This window comes from Triticum aestivum, chromosome 6B (assembly GCF_018294505.1).
Source record: "Triticum aestivum cultivar Chinese Spring chromosome 6B, IWGSC CS RefSeq v2.1, whole genome shotgun sequence".
NCBI classification, from domain to species: domain Eukaryota; kingdom Viridiplantae; phylum Streptophyta; class Magnoliopsida; order Poales; family Poaceae; genus Triticum; species Triticum aestivum.
In genome coordinates, this window is record NC_057810.1 from 364,331,470 (window position 1) to 364,353,840 (window position 22,371).

Genomic DNA, 22,371 nt, shown 5'->3' on the forward strand with positions numbered 1-22,371 from the left:
ATTCGAGTCCTTCGAACCGAGCTGGCATCTTTAAGACAACGTTACGATAGGCTGCCATTTTCGGATCCTTGGCGTCAAAGTCTCCATTTACTTGGGATATTGCAAGGTTTGAATCCCCGCGCACCTCTAGGCATTGAATACCCATGGAGATTGCCATCCGGAGACCATGTAGGAGGGCCTCATATTCGGCTGCATTGTTGGAGTCCATGTACATTATCTGAAGTACGTATTGGACTGTGTCTCCGGTTGGGGACGTCAATACGACGCCAGCCCCCAAGCCGGCCAACATTTTGGAGCCGTCGAAATGCATGATCCAGTTGGAGTATGCACCGTACTCTTTAGGGAGTTCGGCTTCGGTCCATTCGGCGATGAAGTCAGCCAAGACTTGCGACTTTATAGCTCGCCGTGATTTATAGGTTATATCGAATGGTAGGAGCTCGATGGCCCATTTTGCAATCCTGCCCGTCGCCTCACGGTTGTTTATAATGTCGTTGAGGGTACTTCGGGGGCCACTGTTATCGAACACTCTTGGAAGTAGTGTCGCAGCTTCCGGGATGCCATGAACACCGCGTACGCTATCTTTTGATAATGCGGGTACCGGGACTTGCATGGAGTTAAGACAGTGGATACGTAGTACACTGGTTTTTGAAGAGGTAATTTATGCCCTTCTGTTTCTCATTCGATGACGAGAATCGCGGTTACAACTTAATGTGTTGCCGTGATATATAACAACATTGGTTCGCCCAAGTTGGGCGCGGCCAGGACCAAATTTGTTGCCAATATGGCCTTTATTTCTTCAAGTCTGGCCGAGGCAGCATCCGTCCACTCGAAGTGTTCGGTGCGCCTGAGGAGGCGATAGAGGGGCAATGCCTTCTCTCCCAAACGGGAGATGAAGCGGCTTAGAGCCGCCACACATCCAGTTAATTTTTGTATTTGTTTGAGGTCTTTTGGGATATCCAACTGTGACAGGGCTCGGATTTTGGCTGGGTTTGCTTCAATTCCTCTACCGGATACAATGAAGCCCAGGAGCTTTCCGGCTGGTACGCCGAAAACGCATTTTTCTGGGTTGAGCTTAATGTCATATGCTCGGAGGTTGTCGAATGTGAGCCTCAAGTCGTTTACTAGAGTTTCGACATGTTTGCTCTTGACGACCACGTCATCTACATATGCCTCCACTATTTTGCTGATCTGGGTAGCCAGACATGTCTGAATCATGCGCTGATATGTTGCGCCGGCATTTTTGAGTCCGAAGGGCATTGTGTTGAAGCAGAATGGTCCGTATGGAGTAATGAATGCCGTTGCGGCTTGGTCTGCCTCCGCCATCTTGATTTGATGGTAGCCGGAGTATGCGTCGAGGAAGCACAATGAATCGTGTCCTGCGGTAGCATCGATGATTTGATCGATGCGGGGAAGGGGGAAAGGATCCTTTGGACAAGCCTTGTTAAGGTCTTTAAAATCGACACACAAGCGCCAGTATTTGTCCTTTTTTGGTACCATTACCATGTTCGCTAGCCAGCCCGGATGTTTGATGTCTCTGATGAATCCGGCTTCCAATAGTTTTGCTAGCTCCTCTCCCATTGCCTGTCTTTTGGGTTCGGAAAATCGCCGAAGAGCCTGTTTGACTGGCTTGAATCCTTTTAGGATGTTTAGGCTGTGTTCTGCCAATCTGCGTGGGATTCCTGGCATATCTGAAGGGTGCCAGGGAAAGATGTCCCAATTCTCCCGAAGGAATTCTCGGAGTGCTGCGTCTACATTAGGGTTTAACTGTGCCCCAATGGAGGCCGTCTTTGTGGATGGACCTGGAACTTGACTATTTCGTCCGCTGGTTTAAAAGAGGTGGACTTGGATCTCTTATCGAGTATCACATCGTCCCTGTTCACCGTAGAGCGCAACGTAGTGAGTTCCTCTGCCACTAGGGCTTCGGATAGTGCCTCTAGGGCTAGTGCGGCTGTCTTGTTTTCGGCGCGGAGTGCTATGTCCGGATCACTGGCAAGAGTCATGGTTCCATTGGGCCCGGGCATTTTATTCTTCATGTACCCGTAATGGGGTATGGCTTGGAAAATTGTGAATGCCTCTCGCCCTAATAAAGCGTGATATCCGCTGCTGAATGGGGACACGTGGAACGTGACTTCCTCAGACCTGTAATTGTCCGGCGAGCCGAACACCACATTGAGTGTAATTTTTCCTGTGCAGCGTGCTTCCCGACTAGGGATTATTCCTCTAAAGGTTGTGCTGCTTCGCTCAATGCGGCTCCAGTCTATCGTCATTTTTCGAAGGGTTTCCTCATAGATGTGGTTTAATCCGCTGCCGCCATCCATGAGTACCTTGGTAAGATGAAAGCCGTCCACTATTGGACTGAGGACCAATGCGGCTGGTGCTCGGGCTGTTCGGAATTTAGGTTCGTCGCTAGCGTTGAAGGTGATAGCCGAGTCGCTCCATGGATTTGTTGTTGCTACTTGGTAGACTTCGGCGAGGCTGCGGATTGTTCGTTTCCGCATATTATTTGATGCGAAAGTCTCAAAGACTGTTAATACCGTACTGGTACTGTTGGGGTGGTTCTCCGGGGCTAGAAGTTCTTCACCACTTTTGGCCACCTGCTGCAGTATCCAACATGCTCGAAGGCTATGTGTTGGAGTGGCGCCCTCTGTACTATGAATTTTACAGGGTCCGCTGAGCCATCGCTCCAATACGATTCCGTGCCCTTTATGGGGTTTTTGCTTTTTGGTTTTTGTCCCGGGTGCCTGAGCATGATGCACCCTTTTGTTTCGGACTAGGGTTGTGTTCGGAGACGGATTGTCCCAAAACTTAGTTTTGGTTTTCCGGACACTCTCCATCGCACAGTACTTTCGTACTATGGACGCCAGGTCGGCGAAGCATGTAATTTTGCGACGACTTACGGCGTTCAAAATTCCCTTGTCCGTGCAATTGTTGCAGAAAATTGAAATCGCGTTTTCCTCATGGCAGTCCTTTATCCTGTCCATAACCAGGAGGAATCTGGCCCAATAATGATGTACTGTTTCAGCGGGCTCTTGCCGGATTTGAGATAGATCGCATATGTTTGGGTGGGTGGGTGGAATTGAGTCCGGAACCCTACCCAACTTGAGGCTCAAGGGCCGAAAATTTTCTGAATTTGGAAGCTTGGATTGCTGGACGTTGTCCAACGAGTCCGGTCCTCTGCCTGACTTTAGGTTCGGTACTTGATCGACGTCCATCCCTCCGTGGGAATCCGGCATGGAGGGATTAGGAGTCTGGACATAACTGGTCTTTAATACAGAAAAAGAGTCGCCGCGTTGTTCCTCTACCACCGCAACGTGATGGGTAACCTGGGGGAGTTAATCTCTCTCAGATCAGTTTTAAGCCCAATTTGATCGTAGTCTGTAGAGACCCCCAGGGCGGCGATGCGATCCAAGAGCTCGTTTGCAGAAGAGAGCTCAATCGGATCCAGCTGCTCAGTGAATTCCGAGCTGACGCGAAGATCACTTTTGATGACCCGAGAGGTCATCGTTGAAGCGGCGGTCGAACAGGCGGTCATAATAAAACCACCTAGCCGGATAGTTTGGCCGGCGGCCAAAGCTCCTTTGGCAATAGTACCGTCTTTAAAGACGGGAAGAGGCATCCTTCCTGATCGTGACGGCACAGAGGAACTCTCAATGAAAGCACCAATGTCGGTGTCAAAACCGGCAGATCTCGGGTAGGGGGTCCCGAACTATGCGTCTAGGCGGATGGTAACAAGAGACAAGGGACACGATGTTTTTACCCAGGTTCGGGCCCTCTCGATGGAGGTAAAACCCTACTCCTGCTTGATTGATATTGATGATATGGGTAGTACAAGAGTGGATCTACCACGAGATCAAGGAGGCTAAATGCTAGAAGCAAGCCTATGGTATGATTGTTGTTTGTCCTATGGACTAGAACCCTCCGGTTTATATAGACACCGGAGAGGGCTAGGGTTACACAGAGTCGGTTACAATGGTAGGAGATCTACATATCCGTATTGCCAAGCTTGCCTTCCACGCCAAGGAAAGTCCCATCCGGACACGGGACGAAGTCTTCAATCTTGTATCTTCATAGTCTTGGAGTTTGGCCGATGATGATAGTTCGGCTATCCGAACACCCCCTAGTCTAGGACTCCCTCACCCCCAGCCCCTCCTCTCGGTTGGCCCAACATGCAGCAGATTCGGCCCGATGCGTGTTTTTTCCCCTGTCTGCGATTTTATCAATTATCCAGTGATTTACTGTTTTAGAGAAAAACCCTCATGCTTCATACATTTAATAACTCACAAACCGTGCATCATATGTAAAAACTTCATACATGTAAAATGCTTAGAATTTTGTATAGATTAATAATTGGCCACTTTAATCCATGTTAAATATGTTTAAACTTGTTGTTTGTTTAATTTGCAGAAATGACATGCTAAAATAAATTATTTCATAACTAAATAACCATAGCTCCAATTTTAATAAACTTTATATGTAAATGGGGTGGAAAAATGCCTAGTTTAACTTGGTGCACTTACTTTGCATGTTTAACAACATTAAAATATGTTTAGGGCAGAATAGTACCAAATTTGAAATATGGACATGAGGATTTTCCGGAATTGTTGTTTGTTGTTCCGACCTCATTTAAACTTGCCTAGAATAGTTATTTTACTTAGGCCTCACCTTTTTACATGTTTAACAACATTTAATATTGTTGGGTACATAAACGAGAGCGAACTAAATAAATGGATGTGGTGTTTCGTCAATATGCATCTCGTTGCATATTGAGCTCCACTTAATTTGTAGTGTTGTTTGTTGCACTTTTCCATGCCATGCTTTTTAAACCGGACATGCATCATACTTGTTTGTGAATCATGCCATGTTTATGCTTGTGCATTTACCATGTTGTTTGTTTCTTGCCGGTGTTGCTTCTTAGTTCCGGTAATGTTGCGATTGTGAGGATTCGTTTGACTACTCATGTCCATCTTCTTCATGGACTCGTTCTTCTTCCTAGCGGGATTTCAGGCAAGATGACCGCTACCCTGGATCGCACTACTATCATTGCTATGCTAGTTGCTTCGTTCTATTGGTTTGCTGCGCTACCTATCAATTTCTCTTCAAGCCTCCCAAATTGCCATGTCAGCCTCTAACCTTTTCACCCTTCCTAGCAAACCGTTGCTTGGCTATGTTACCGCTTTGCTCATCCCCTCTTATAGCATTGTTAGTTGCAAGTGAAGTTGAAGATTGCTCCATGGTGGACAGGATTATGTTGGGATATCACAATATCTCTTATTTAATTAATGCACCTATATACTCGGTAAAGGGTGGAAGGCTCGGCCTTATGCCTGGTGTTTTTTTCCACCCTTGCCGCCCTAGTTTCCTTCATACCGGTGTTATGTTCCTTGATTTTGCGTTCCTTACGCAGTTGGGTGATTTATGGGACCCCCTTGACAGTTTGCTTTGAACAAAACTCCTCCAGCAAGGCCCAACCTTGGTTTTACCATTTACCTACCTCAGCCTTTTTCCCTTGGGTTTCCGGAGCCCGAGGGTCATCTTTATTTACCCCCCGGGCCAGTGCTCCTCCAAGTGTTGGCCCAAACTAGAGCACCGTGTGGTACCATCCCTTGGCAACTTGGGTTATGTTGGTACATGTACGCTTCGCTTATCCGGTGTGCCCCGAGAACGAGATATGTGCAGCTCCTATCGGGATTTGTCGGCACATCGGGCGGCTTTACTGGTCTTGTTTTACCATTGTCGAAATGTCTTGTAAACCGGGATTCCGAGACTGATCGGGTATTCCTGGGAGAAGGAATATCCTTTGTTGACCGTGAGAGCTTGTGATGGGCTAAGGTGGGACACCCCTGCAAGGTATAAACTTTCGAGAGCCGTGCCCGCGGTTATGTGGCAGATGGGAATTTGTTAATATCCGGTTGTAGATAACTTGACACTTAACTTAATTAAAACGCATCAACTGCGTGTGTAGCCGTGATGGTCTTTTCTCGGCGGAGTCCGAGAAGTGAACACGGTTTTGGGTTATGATGGACGTAAGTAGATGTTCAGGATCACTTCTTGATCATTGCTAGCTTCACGACCGTTCCGTTGCTTCTCTTCTCGCTCTTATTTGCGCATGTTAGCCACCATATCATGCTTAGCCACTGCTGCAACCTCACCACTTTACCCTTTCCATACCCATTAAGCTTTGTTAGTCTTGATACCCATGGTAATGGGATTGCTGAGTCCTCGTGGCTCGCAGATTACTACAAAAACAGTTGCAGGTACAGGTTATGCGATGACCATGACGCGAGAGCGATGCTTGTTTGTTTTAGAGTTCTTCTTCTGCTTCTTCTTTGATCAAGGGATAGGTTCCAGGTCGGCAGCCTGGGCTAGCAGGGTGGATGTACTTTGAGCTTCCATTTGTGTTCCATCCGTAGTCGGATGTTGATCTCTTATGTATGATGATGTTGTACTCGTGTGGCATTGTATGCCTCTTGTATGTATCCCCATCTATTATGTAATGTTGATGTAATGATATCCAACTTGCAAAAGCGTATCAATATGCGGTTCTATCCTTGGTGGGACCTTCGAGTCTCTTTAGGATAGTATCGCATATTGGGCCTGACATCTCTTGTATCCAATCTTTGTCCCAAAACCTCAGATTGGTACCTGTGGGTTGCTAGTAGTGTTGATTACTACTTGTAGTTGATGCTAGTTGGTTTACTCGGTGGAAGATCATATGTTCAGATCCTTAATGCATATTAATACCCCTCTGATTATGAACATGAACATGATTTGTGAGTAGTTACATTTGTTCCTGAGGACATGGGAGAAGTCTTGCTATAAGTAGTCATGTGAATTTGGTATTCGTTCGATAGTTTGATGAGATGTATGTTGTCTCTCCTCAAGTGGTTTTATGTGAACGTCCACTACATGACATTCCACCATTATTCGGGCCTAGAGGAAGGAATTGGGAAGTAATAAGTAGATGATGGGTTGCTAGAGTGACAGAAGCTTAAACCCTAGTTTATGAGTTGCTTCGTAAGGGGCTGATTTGGATCCATATGTTTCATGCTATGGTTAGGTTTACCTTAATACTTCATTTGTAGTTGTGGGGGCTTGCAATAGGGGTTAACCATAAGTGGGATGCTTGTCCAAGAAATGGCAGTACCCAAGCACTGGTCCACCCACATATCAAAATATCAAAGCAACGAATGTGAATCATATGAGCGTGATGAAAACTAGCTTGATGATAATTCCCATGTGTCCTCGAGAGCGCTTTTCTCTATATAAGAACTTGTCCAGGCTTGTCATTTGCTACAAAAAGTATTGGGCCATCTTGTTGCACTTTATTTACTTTCATTTGTTACCCGTTACGAACTACCTTATCACAAAACTATTTGTTACCGACAATTTCAGTGCTTGTAGAGAATACCTTACTGAAAACCGCTTGTCATTTCCTTCTGCTCCTCATTGGTTTCGACACTCTTACTTATCGAAAGGACTATGATAGATCCCCTACACTTGTGGGTCATACAGACTCTTTTCTGGCGCCGTTGCCGGGGAGTGAAGCACCTTTGGTAAGTGGAACTTGGTAAGGAAAAATTTATAGTGTGCTGAAATTTACTGTCACTTGTTACTATGGAACATAATCCTTTGAGGGGCTTGTTCGGGGTATCTTCACCCTGACCAGAAGAGCAAAGAGTTGCTCCTCAACCTACTGAACCTACTGAAAATGTTTACTTTGAAATTCCTTCGGGTATGATAGAAAAACTGCTAGCTAATTCCTTTACAGGAGATGGAACATTGCATCCCGATTTACACCTAATTCATGTGGATGAAGTTTGTGGATTATTTAAGCTTGCAGGTATGCCCGATGATGTTGTCAAGAAGAAGGTCTTCCCTTTATCTCTGAAAGGAGAGGCATTGACATGGTATAGGCTATGTGATGATACGGTATCATGCAACTACAAACGATTGAAATTGGAATTTCATCAGAAGTTTTATCCTATGCAACTTGTTCATCGTGATCGTAATTATATATATAATTTTTGGCCTAGCAAAGGAGAAAGCACCGCTCAAGCTTGGGGGAGGCTTAAGTCAATGTTATATTCATGCCCCAATCATAAGCTCTCAAAATAAATGATTATTCAAAAATTTTATGCTCGGCTTTGTCTCAACAATCGCTCCATGCTCGATACTTCTTATACGGGCTCTTTTATGATGAAGACTATTGAATTCAAATGGGATTTATTCGAAAGAATTAAATACAACTCTGAAGATTGGGATCTCGACGAAGGTAAGGAGTCAGGTATGACACCTAGGTTTGATTGTGTTAAATCTTTTATGGATACCGATGTTTTTCGTGAATTTAGCACTAAATATGGACTCGACTCTGACATAGTAGCTTCTTTCTGTGAATCGTTTGCTACTCATGTTAACCTCCATAAGGAGAAGTGGTTTAAATATAATACTCCTACTGAAATAAAAGTAGTTGCACCTATTACAGTTGAAGAAAAGACTATCGCTTATAATGATCCTGTTGTTCCTACTACCTATATTGAGAAACCACCTTTCCACGTGAGGATAAAGGATCATGCTAAAGCTTCAACTATGGTTCGTAAGAGTAATACTAGAACACCTACACCATCTGAGCAAATTAAAGTTGAACCTAGTATTGCTATCGTTAAAGATCTCTTGGCTTGTAAAATTGATGGACATGTTTTTCTACGATGAAGCTGCTAGAATTGCTAGACCCGATGCTAACAAACATAGACTTGTTGTAGGCATGCCTGTTATTTCTGTTAAAATAGGAGATCATTGTTATCATGGCCTATGTGATATGGGTGCTAGTGCCAGTGCAACACCTCATTCTTTATACAAAGAAATTATGCATGATATTGGACCTGCTAAGATAGAAGAAATAGATGTTACAATTAAGCTTGCCAATAGAGATACTAGTTCACCAATTGGGATTGTTAGAGATGTTGAAGTATTGTGTGGGAAAGTTAAATATCCTGCTGATTTTCTTGTTCTTGGCTCCCCACAAGATGACTTTTGTCCCATTATATTTGGTAGACCCTTCTTGAATACTGTTAATGCTAAGATAGAGTGCGAAAAGGATGTTGTTACAATTGGTTTGGGGGATATGTCTCATGAGTTTAATTTTGCTAAGTTTCGCAGATAACCCCATGCTAAAGAATTGCCTAGTAAGGATGAAATTATTGGTCTTGTTTCTATTGCCGTTCCTCCTAATGATCCTTTAGAACAATATTTGCTAGACCATGAAAATGATATGTTTATGAATGAAAGAAGGCAGATAGATGAAGTATTCTTTAAACAGGGACCTATTTTGAAACACAACTTGCCTGTTGAAATCCTAGGGGATCCTCCTCCACCCAAGGGTGATCCCGTGTTTGAGCTTAAACCATTACCTGACACCCTTAAATATGCTTATCTTGATGAAAAGAAGATATATCCTATTATTATTAGTGCTAACCTTTCAGAGCAGGAAGAGGAGAGATTATTGAAAACTCTGAAGAAGCACCATGCTGCTATTGGATATACTCTTGATGATTTTAAGGGCATTAGTCCCACTTTATGCCAACACAAAATAAATTTTGAGAAAGATGCCAAACCAGTTATTGATCACCAACGATGATTAAATTCTAAGATGACAGAAGTGGTAAGATAGGAAATACTAAAGCTCCTGAAGCAGATATAATTTATCCCGTTGCTGATAGTCAGTGGGTAGCCCTGTCCATTGTGTCCCTAAGAAGGGAGGTATTACTGTCATTCCTAATGATAAAGATGAATTGATCCCACAAAGAATTGTTACAGGTTATAGGATGGCAATTGATTTCCGTAAGTTAAATAAAGCTACTTAAAAGGATCATTACCCTCTACCTTTTATTGATCAGATGCTATAAAGATTATCTAAACATACACATTTTTTGTTTTCTAGATGGTTACTATGGTTTTTCTCAAATACCTGTGTCAGCAGAGGATCAAGAAAAGACCACTTTTACTTGCCCTTTCGGCACTTTTTCTTATAGACATATGCCTTTTGGTTTATGTAATGGACCTGCTACCTTTCAAAGATGCATGACGGCTATATTCTCTGACTTCTGTGAAAAGATTTGTGAGGTTTTCCTGGATGATTTCTCCGTTTATGGATCTTCTTTTGATGATTGCTTGAGCAACCTTGATCGAGTATTGCAGAGATGTGAAGATACTAGTCTTGTCTTGAATTGGGAGAAGTGCCACTTGATGGTTAATGAAGGTATTGTCTTGGGGCATAAAATCTCTGAAAGAGGTACTGAAGTTGATAAAGCTAAACTTGACGCTATTGAAAAGATGTCGTGTCCCAAGGACATCAAAGGTATAAGAAGTTTCCTTGGTCATGCCGGTTTTTATAGGAGGTTCATTAAGGACTTCTCTAAAATTTCTAGGCCGCTGACTAATCTCTTACAAAAAGATATTCCTTTTGTCTTTGATGATGATTGTGTAAAAGCATTCAAAATACTTAAGAAAGCTTTCATTTTTGCACCTATTTTTCAGCCACCTGATTGGAATTTACCCTTTGAAATTATGTGTGATGCTAGTGATTATGCTGTAGGTGCTGTTCATAGTTGAAGAGTTGATAAGAAACTAAATGTTATTCAATATGCTAGTAAAACTCTAGACAGTTCCTAGAGAAATTATGCTACTACTGAAAAGGAATTCTTAGCACTTGTATTTGCTTGTGATAAGTTCAGACCTTATATTGTTGATTCTAAAGTAACTATTCACACTAATCATGCTGCTATTAAATATCTTATGGAAAAGAAATATGCTAAACCTAGACTTATTAGATGGGTTCTCCTACTACAAGAATTTGATTTGTATATTATTGATAGAAAGGGAGCTGAGAACCCCGTTGCAGACAACTTGTCTAGGTTAGAGAACGTTCTTGATGACCCACTACCTATTGATGATAGCTTTCCTAATGAACAAATAGCTATCATAAATGCTTCTCGTACTGCTCCATGGTATGCTGATTATGCTAATTACATTGTTTCTAAATTTATACCACCTAGTTTCACATAGCAGCAAAAGAAAATGTTTTTGTATGACTTAAGACATTACTTATGGGATGACCCACATCATTATAAAGAAGGAGTAGATGGTGTTATTAGACGTTGTGTACCTGAGCATGAATAGGAACAGATCCTACGCAAGTGTCACATCGAGGTATATGGAGCACACCACGCTGGAGATAGAACTGCGCATAAGGTATTGCAATCTGGTTTATATTGGCCTACTCTCTTCAAAGATGCCCGTAAGTTTGTCTTGTCTTGTGATGAATGTCAAAGAATTGGAATATTAGTAGACGACAAAGAAATTCCTATGAATTATTCTCTTGTTATTGAACCATTTGATGTTTGGGTCTTTGATTATATGGGACCGTTTCCTTCCTCTAATGGATATACACATATTTTAGTTGCTGTTGATTACGTTACTAAGTGGGTATAAGCTATTCCAACTAGTAGTGCTGATCATAACACCTCTATTAAGATGCTTAAAGAAGTTATTTTTCTGAGGTTTGGAGTCCCTAGATATCTAATGACTGATGGTGGTTCACATTTTATTCATGGTGCTTTTCGTAAAATGCTTGCTAAGTATAATGTTAATCATAGAATTGCATCTCCTTATCACCCACAGTCTAGTGGTCAAGTAGAATTGAGTAATAGAGATCTCAAATTAATTTTGCAAAAGACTATCAATAGATCTAGGAAGAATTGGTCCAAGAAACTTGATGATGCATTATGGGCTTATAGAACTGCATATAAGAATCCTATGGGTATGTCTCCATATAAAATGGTATATGGAAAAGCATGTCACTTACCTCTTGAACTAGAACATAAGGCATATTGGGATATTAAAGAGCTCAATTATGACTTCAATCTTGCCGGTGAGAAGAGGTTATTTGACATTATCTCACTTGATGAATGGAGAACCCATGCCTACGAGAATGCCAAACTGTTTAAAGAAAATGTTAAAAGATGGCATGACAAAAGGATACAAAAGCGTGAGATTAATGTAGGTGATTATGTGTTGCTCTTCAACTCTCATTTAATATTTTTTGCAGGAAAACTTTTCTCTAAATGGGAAGGGCCTTATGTTATCTAGGAGGTCTACCGTTCCAATGCCATAAAAATCAACAACTTCAAAGGCGCAAATACAAAGGTGGTGAACGGTCAAAGAATCAAACATTATATCTCAGGTAATCCTGTAAATGTTGAAAAAAATGTTATTGAAACTGTAACCCCAGAGGAATACATAAGGGACACTTTCCAGCACATTTCAGACTCCGAAAAGGAATAGGTATGTGGTACGGTAATTAAACCGACTCCAAAACAGTTCTAATAGCAATTTTTCTCCGTTTTGGAATGTTTAAGAAAATAGGAAAATAAGAAGTAGTCTGGGAAGGACACGAGGCATCCACGAGGGTGGAGGGCGTGCCCTACCCCCCTGGGCGCGCCCCCTGCCTCATGGGCCCCTCATGTGCTCTCTGGACTCCGTTTTCTTGCATGATACTTCTTTCGGTCGGTAAAAATTCATTATGTAATCTCCAGAAGGTTTTGACCACCGTATCACGCAAATATCCTCTGTCTTTGTTTTGAGCTGTTTTTCTGACAGATCTAGAGCACCATGACGTCTTCAAGCGCCCCCAAGGAGAAGTTTTTCGAGAAAGTCATCAACCCCTACCTCACGGAGGTGCTACATCACCCTCAAACCATTGAGATGTGTGAGGGGGTGCTGCACATCCACGATGTTGAGGGGCCAAGGAGGACCAGAAGCGTGGAGACAAGACTCGAAGCAATGGAGCAACAAGTTTTCAAGTGCCAAGGGATCGTGGAACACGGACTCAACGCCAACCAGATGATGATTGCGGAATTCACCAGAAGTTGGATGCCAAGAACATTGGGGAGACCATCTTCAAGCTTGATGAGAAAATCGAACACCTCCAAGCTCAGATCTATGACCTGCAAAACCAAAACTGTGAGTATGAATATAGATTCAAGAGGATGAGTTTGGCTGCAGATTTGAGGATCCCGGAGACTCGATCATCCTTCTATAATGGTGAGCCTATGCCTTGGAAGACGAACGACAAGCCTACATCATCAACAACTCCATCATCACCACTTCCGAAGAGGGAGACATAATCACATGGGTATGGGCACTCCCCTTAGCAACTGCTAAGCTTGGGGGAGGTGCCCCGGTATCGTATCACCATCACACTCCTATCTTTATCGGTATACTTAGTTCGATCCTTTTAGTAATATCTTGATCTAGTAGAATAAAGTTTTTGGTATGTAATCGAGTCCATGAGCTATATATAATAAAGATTAGTGTTGAGTCAAGGGCTTTGCTATCTTGCTGTGATCTTAAGTGAAAATAAAAAATAAAAAGAAATAAAGAGATCATATTGATCTTATGGAGAGTAATGACTTCACGTATAAATAGTATGATTATTAAAAGTTGTTGAGAGTTGGCAAACATAGTTTTGGTCATCGTTGCAATTAATAGGAAGTAATAAAGAAAGAGAGGTTTTCACATATAAATATACTATCCTGGACATCTTTTATGATTGTGAGCACTCATTAAAATATGACATGCTAAAGAGTTGATGTTGGACAAGGAAGACAATGTAATGGGTTATGTTTCCTCATATCCGAATTAAAGTATATTGTCATGGATCATCCAACATGTCGAGCTTGCCTTTCTCCCTCATGCTAGCCAAATTCCTTGCACTAAGTAGAGATACTACTTGTGCTTCCAAATATCCTTAAACCCAGTTTTGCCATGAGAGTCCACCATATCTACCTATGGATTGAGTAAGATCCTTCAAGTAAGTTGTCATGCTGCATGCAATAAAAATTGCTTTCTAAATATGTATGACTTCTTAGTGTGGAGAAAATAAGCTTTATACGATCTTGTGATATGGAAGTAATAAAAGCGACGGAATGCATAATAAAGGTCCGTATCACAAGGGGCAATATAAAGTGACGTTCTTTTGCATTAAGATTTCGTGCATCCAACCATAAAAGCACATGACAACCTCTGCTTCCCTCTGCGAAGGGCCTATCTTTTATTCTTGTCTTATACATTAAGAGTCATGGTGATCTTCACCTTTCCTTTTACATTTTATCCTTTGGCAAGCACCTCATGTTGGAAAGATCCTGATATATATATCCAATTGGATGTAAGTTAGCATGAACTATTATTGTTAACATTACCCTTGAGGTAAAAGGTTGGGATGCAACACTATAAGCCCCTATCTTTCTCTGTGTTCGATTAAAACTTCATAAACATAAGTATTGCATGAGTGTTAGCAATTGTGAAAGACTAATTGATAGTTGAGAATGTGGACTTGTTGAAAAGCTCTTATATTGACTCTTTCTGATGTGGTGATAAATTGCACTTGATTCAGTGACTGAGATTATAGTTTGTTAGTTATCAATGATGTTTCTGATTCATACTTGACATTGTGAACAGCTTGTTACTTTAGCATAAGAAATCATATGACAAAGTATATGTATGTTGCTGTTATAAGAATGATCATGATGCCCTCATGTCCGTATTTCATTTTATCGACACCTCTATCTCTAAACATGTGGACATATTTTTCGATTTCGGCTTCCTCTTAAGGACAAGCGAGGTCTAAGCTTGGGGGAGTTGATACGTCCATTTTGCATCATGCATTTATATCGATATTTATTGCATTATGGACTATTATTACACGCTATGTCACAATACTTATGCCTATTCTCTCTTATTTTACAAGGTTTACATGAAGAGGGAGAATGCCGGCAGCTGGAGTTCTGGGCTGGAAAAGGAGCAAATATTAGAGACCTATTCTGCACAACTCCAAAAGTCATGAAACTCCACGAAAGTCATTTTTGGATTTAATAAAAAATATTGAGCGGAAGAAATACCAGAGGGGGGCCACCCACCGTCCACGAGGGCGGGGGGCGCGCCCTACCCCCCTGGGCGCGCCCCCTGCCTCGTGGGCCACCTGACAGCCCTCCAGTGGCCATCTTCTTCTATATGAAGTCTTTCACCCTGGAAAAAATCATAAGCAAGCTTTCGGGACGAAACTCCGCCGCCATGAGGCGGATCCTTGGTGGAACCAATCTAGGCCTCCGGCGGAGCTGTTCTGCCGGGAAAACTTCCCTTTGGGAGGGGGTAATCATCACCATCGTCATCACCAATGATCCTCTCATCGGGAGGGGGTCAATCTCCATCAACAACTTCACCAGCACCATCTCCTCTCAAACCCTAGTTCATTTCTTGTATCCAATCTTTGTCCCAAAACCTCAGATTGGTACCCGTGGCTTGCTAGTAGTGTTGATTACTCCTTGTAGTTGATGCTAGTTGGTTTACTCGGTGGAAGATCATATGTTCAGATCCTTAATGCATATTAATACCCATCTTATTATGAACATGATTATGATTTGGGAGTGGTTACGTTTGTTCCTGAGGACATGGGAGAAGTCTTGCTATGAGTAGTCATGTGAATTTGGTATTCGTTCAATAGTTTGATGAGATGTATGTTGTCTCTCCTCTAGTGGTGTTATGGGAACGTCGACTACATGACACTTCACCATTATTTGGGCCTATAGGAAGGAATTGGGATGTAATAAGTAGATGATGGGTTGCTAGAGTGACAGAAGCTTAAACCCTAGTTGTTGAGTTGCTTCGTAAGGGGATGATTTGGATCCATATGTTTCATGCTATGGTTAGGTTTACCTTAATACTTCTGTTGTAGTTGCGGATGCTTGCAATAGGGGTTGATCATAAGTGGGATGCTTGTCCAAGAAAGGGCAGTACCCAAGCACCGGTCCACCCACATATCAAATTATCAAAGCAACGAACGCGAATCATATGAGCGTGATGAAAACTAGCTTGATGATAATTCCCATGTGTCCTCGAGAGCACTTTTCTCTATATAAGAACTTGTCCGGGCTTGTCCTTTGCTACAAAAAGGATTGGGCCATCTTGCTGCACTTTATTTACTTTCATTTGTTACCCGTTACGAACTACCTTATCACAAAACTATCTGTTACCGACAATTTCAGTGCTTGCAGAGAATACCTTACTAAAAACTGCTTGTCATTTCCTTCTGCTCCTCGTTGGGTTAGACACTCACTTATCAAAAGGACTACGATAGATCCCCTGCACTTGTGGGTCATCAAGACTCTTTTCTGGCGCCGTTGGCAGGGAGAGAAGCGCCTTTGGTAAGTGGAGCTTGGTAAGGAAAAATTTATATAGTGTGCTGAAATTTACTGTTACTTGTTACTATGGAACATAATCCTTTGAGGGGCTTGTTTGGGGTATATTCACCCCGACCAAAAGAGCAAAGAGTTTCTCCTTAACCTACTGAACCTACTAAAAATGTTTACTTTGAAATTCCTTCGTGTATGATAGAGAAACTGCTAGCTAATCCCTTTATAGGAGATGGAACATTGCATCCCGATTTACACCTAATTTATGTGGATGAAGTTTGTGGAGGTATGCCCGATGATGTTGTCAAGAAGAAGGTCTTCCCTTTATCTTTGAAGGGAGAGCCATTGACATGGTATAGGCTATGTGATGATATGGGATCATGGAACTACAAACGATTGAAATTGGAATTTCATCAAAAGTTTTATCCTACGCATCTTGTTCATCGTGATCGTAATTATATATATAATTTTTGGCCTAGCAAAGGATAAAGCATCTCTCAAGCTTGGGTGAGGCTTAAGTAATGTTATATTCATCCCCCAATCATGAGCTCTCAAAAGAAATGATTATTAAAAAAATTTATGCTCGGCTTTCTCTCAACAATCGTTCCATGCTCGATACTTCTTGTACGTGCTCTTTTATGATGAAGACTATTGAATTCAAATGGGATTTATTGGAAAGAATTAACGGCAACTCTGAAGATTGGGATCTCGATGAAGGTAAGGAGTCAGGTATGACACCTAATTTTGATTGTGTTAAATCTTTTATGGATACCGATGTTTTTCGTGAATTTAGCACTAAATATGGACTTGACTTTGAGATAGTAGCTTCTATTTGTGAATCGTTTGCTACTCATGTTGACCTCCCTAATGAGAAGTGGTCTTGTTTGGACTTGATAAAGACTTCTGAAGCCTCTACTCCACTTGGCATCTTTGCTCCTTTTAATGCCCTGGCCTTCTCCTTCTTCTCATGAGCTGCAACTCAAGATGGATCATTAGCATCCATGATTACTGTGTTGTCCTAAAATTCAGGCAGCAAAGGAAGGTGTTATTTGTCCAAAAGATACACTCCTTGCTTCATCTTGGAATTGATTAGCTCTTGGATGTGTGGAGCATATCCACAATATCTCTTCTAGTCAGCTGTTGTCCTTTTGATTGTCTCTACAATTAGGCTCATGACCTTGAATTTCTGTGGCACAACATCAAACAACTGTAGCAAGTTGATGGAATGGCCTCTAATCATCCTCTGATCACCTAATTTGGGCAACAAAGTGTGCCTCAAGATAGCGTTTATAGTGGCCAAACCAGATAGCAGATAGTAGACTGATCCAAACTTGTGTGTTTCCAAGGCCTCATCTGGAATTTCCTTATACATATTGGCCATGGTGTTGTGATCCTTCTTCTTCTCAGCATACACATCTATTTGATGTTCTTCTTCTTCGGGGGCATTTATGCGCCTAGCCCACTCATCAACAGTTGATTGGTGCCTCTACCCTTCTATCATCCACACAGTTCTTCCATCTGGATAGAAGTGAGCTGTTGAGTAGAATTGCATAATGAGCTCATCATTCCATTTGGTGAGCTTCTGACTACCAAAGTCATCAGCACCCTTAGCTTTGAAGCTTTCATGCACTCCTGGGAAATGATCAACATTAGCATCAATGAATTTCCAGTCCACCCATGTCATATCACTGACTATGGGTTTCTTGTCCAGCAATACTATTTCATAGAAATCGTGTTGCTCTTTGGTGTGGAACCTGTAGTCCACTACAGTCCTCCTCCTCACAGCATAAGGATCAGCTTGTCTCCACTTCCTGAGACCAGCATCCTTTCTTTCCTTGATATTTCAGCCACTGGGTGACTGTCATTGTGGTCCGAAATCTTGGGCTTGAGCTTTCTAAGCACTTTGGCTTCAGCTTCTTCAGTAGCTTCAGGCACTGTGGCCTTGTTCTTCTCTATAGCAGGTATGTTTCTGGTACTTCTCTTTGGAGCTTGAGCTGGAGCTTTGGGGGCTGTCTTGGGCTTTGAAGGAGCCGCTCCAGACTTGATGGTATCCCCCATCCGCTTCTGTGCCTTTGCAGGAGGTGCTTGAGCAGCAACTTCTTCCTCTTCATCTTCACTTCTAGAATCCTCCCTCACTGAAGGATTTCCAATCACTCTAGCTTTTGTTTTTCTGACCCTCTTCTTCCCTTCATCACCTGCTTTTGGCTCAAGTGAGAATACCATAGTTTCCTGAGTGGAAGTAATGGCCTTTGACATGGGAACTCTCCTGGCAGGTGCCTTATTATGCATTCCAGGTTTTGTTGCAATAGCAGTTCCATATTCCTTTTTCAGCACTTTCTTCTTGGAGCCAACTTCCTCCTCAGCAGCCACATAGTCCTCATCCTCTGAATCTGAGGTTCTCTTCTTCCTTGTCCTTGTTGCTGCCTTGGGCAAGTTGCTTGGAGTGCTCCTGCTTCCATCATCAGAACTGCTGGAGGGACTAGTGCCCTCACTCATGTGCACTTGCTCTACTGATTTGTTCTGGCTATTACTCTGGTCAGACATTCTGCACAGCAAACTGAGAACTGTCCCTATGAATAGATGTAGATGAGGTAGAGTAGATGATCATCACAAAGTGCAGAGTTTTTGCAAAAGGAATGAGTCAAAAACTTAGTTTTAGTTTTCTACAGGAAGCATTTTGGAGCTACCGATTTGTAAAACTCGGTGACACCAAATCAACTTTGGAGCCTAAACATGTGGAATTGGTCAGACCGAGGCACAGTTCAGTGACTCCGAGTTTGCTAGGGTTTCACAAAGTCCTGGTATCGATCACACCGATTTGCTATTTTTGGTCAAACCAAAAATCACTTGTGCTTTGGCCTAAGCCAAATCGGTGGAACCAATTCCTACAACTCGGTCGGTCTGAGATGAGTCTGGCGGAAACCTAACCCTAAATTTTCAATTCAAATCTAGTCTAATGGATATTCTCTTTGGATGGATCAATCTCACACATGGAATAGAACATGGAATTGACCTTGTGCGTAGAATTGAAAGTAAAAGGAGTGCACAAGGTGTTGAACTCATACCCTAGTTTGCCGATGAGTTTTGTGCGATGACAACGGCGGCAAAGAAATCCATTTACAGCGGCAGAGACCAGCGGCGGGAGGTCACTGGCGACAAGGTGAAGATCCAGGGACTCGAGAGGCAGAGCAGGACACGCGCGGGCGATAGGGTTTTGAAGTGATTTGAAAAATCTAGCCCATCAGTATTTATATCCTGACACTGTCGGTGTGACCAAGTGGAACAACTCGGTAGAATCGAGACGTAGAATCGCAAGCGGTTACTACAACTCTATGAGACCGAAAGGTTCTAATCGGTTTCAGCGAGATTGAAACTTGATCAACCCAGTGAACTCGGAGTGACCAAAATGGAGGAGTCAGTCAGACTAAAATACACAGTGAGATTTTGGAAGTTTTAAGTCTATGACAAAACGGGACTCTGAGTGCTCCTCACACAGAGGGTTTGAATTTGACTTAGATCAGACTTTTGTGATGTAGCATGAATAGAGTTTGACAAAAGCATAGATAGCTAGAGGGAGTTATTAAGCATTCATGTCCATCCATTTGGCGAAAAGAAGAAACTGCAAACAATCAAAGCAACAAATGGATGTCCTCGAATGAGAAGAAGTATGCAACCAACATGCTCACAGAATAAAATGACAAATGAAATATGTGGGTAAGCATGAAAAATCACTCTAGCATCTATCAAGCAATTGGCGATGACTAGGTCATCTATATATGAGTATATTGACTTAGGAGTCAAATGGGAACATTTGATCATAGGTCATACTCATCATTGAAGCACAAGTGGGGTTACCACTTTTACATAAAGCATTGTTGTGTTCACACCATTAGAGTTGCTTTAGCTCAATTCTTAGAGTAAAGCTCCCCCTATATGTGATATTCCCCCAAAGAGGGATCAACTAACCTTGGGTTTTGTCGATGATGACTTCATGTAGATATCAATGATGTGGATGCCCATTGTTGATGTAGATCATTTGAAGCAATCCATTGGAGTGAGTTGCACTTTCAATACCTACATGGGTTAGTCCCACAAGGAACAAACAAGGATATCCATAGACATAGAGTGAAGCACACACATGATGATGTCCATGAAAGCATTAGGTTACCTTGTCCCTTGTTTTACCAACAAGAGGGTTTGTGACTCCTTGAACTAGTGCAAGATGTGGAAGTTGTTTGCACTTGTCCTTGCCAAAATAAATATGAGTGAAGTATGTTGGCAGAGTCACCCTCAAGAACTCTCTAGTTCTTGTTCTTCGGGATCCACATCATCTTGATGGGAATCCTTGGAGTTGTAGAAGTACTTGATGAAGTAGAACTCGATGTAGTCTTGGGAACCCACTTGACCATGGACTTCGGAGCATCTTCAAATGCCTTAATCTCTTCTTGAAGCTTGTCCTTGCCTTTTAGCTTGTGGTCTTGTGGTGGAAGATCATCTTGAGCTTGTGTCCCCTTGAAGGAAGTAGGGTCATGCTTCTCTTGTTGAGGAACAAACTTTGTCTTGGGGTATTGATCTTCTTCCCACTCAACTCCATTGACATTGAACTTTCATTCAAAACCAACACCTTGATTCTTCCGATGCCTTCCTTGCTTGCGTACAGTTTCCTCAAATTGCTTACTTTTGACAAGGCTTTTGTAAACACCTTTCTCTATAATTCCCTTCAATAAGCTATTTTCTTGCTCAAGTGTAACTTGGCTAAGAGAATCATTAGTAGGTTCAAGAGAACTACTAGAAGCAACAATATTGGATTTAGCATGATTATTGTTACTACTAGAAGAAGAATCTTTCTTGTTCTTGTTGCTAGACTTTACTTGTGGCATGTAAGTAGACAGGAGTAAACACTTGGCAATGTAAGAAGAACTTTTTGTCCGAAGATCATCATTGATGGCCTTTAACAACTCATGCGCTTGCTCAAGATTGAGCTTCTCGAAGCATAGCTTCCCATGAGTTTTTAAAAGTTCTCGATGATCTTCTAAAGTAGTTTCATGAGCTAACTCAAGAGTGTTTAGTTATTTAGTTAGACACTCAATCTTCTCCTTATCATTTTCATTCGTTTTAGCATGATTAATTGATGTTTCATCATAATATTCATCACTAGAGTTGTCAACAAGTAAATCATCATCACCTAGCAAGTCATCTTCATCACTATTGAAATCAACATACTCGAGGTGTGTTACCTTGGTTCCTTTAGCCATGAAGCATCTCCCAATTCTTTCATTTGATGAGTCGAATATGTCGTAGGAGTTGGTTGTCACAAGTGCTAGACCAGCAACACCTTCATCTTTAGTATATTCGGAGTCGGAGTGATAACTTCTCTCGGAGTGGTGGTCGGAGTCGGAGCCAGATAACCATTCACCAACATGAGCTTGATGTCTTCGTTTGGTGTAGCTCCTTGATGACTTGTCCTTCCGTTCCTAATCCTTGCTTCTTCGAGAGGTTCTTCATTCATAACGATCATCTGTACTCCTCTCTCTTGGAGGTGATTCTTCCCTTTTGCTTCTTCTTTTAGGTGAGTCTTCTCTTCTTTTATAGGGATCCATACACTCATTGGAGTAGTGTCCGGGTCTTCCACAATTATAGCAGTTTCGCTCACGACTAGAAGATCATTTGTCATTGTAGGACCTTGACTTGGAACTTTTTTTCTTGCTTCTACTCTTGTAGAATTTGTTGAAGTTCTTCACCATTAAGCTCAGTTCTTCATTGAAGGCTTGTTTCTGACTTGATGATGTAGGAGCATCACATGAGGCTTTGTAAGCACCACTAGACTTGTTGAGAAGCTCTTCTTCGTCCTTGAGTGACATCTGATGAGCAACAATTTTCTTCCAATGACTTTGGTTGGCTTGAGATCTTTGTAATTTGGCATCATTTGGATCAATGTGCACACGATATCATATTTTCCATCCAAGGCTCCCAAGATCTTTTTGATGATGAATTTGTCTTTCATCTCTTCACTTGCTAAGCCGACAATCTCATTTGTGATGAGAGCAAGCCTAGAGTACATTTCAGCGACACCTTCACCATCCTTCATTTTGAACTTGTCAAGTTGACTTTGAAGCACATCCAACTG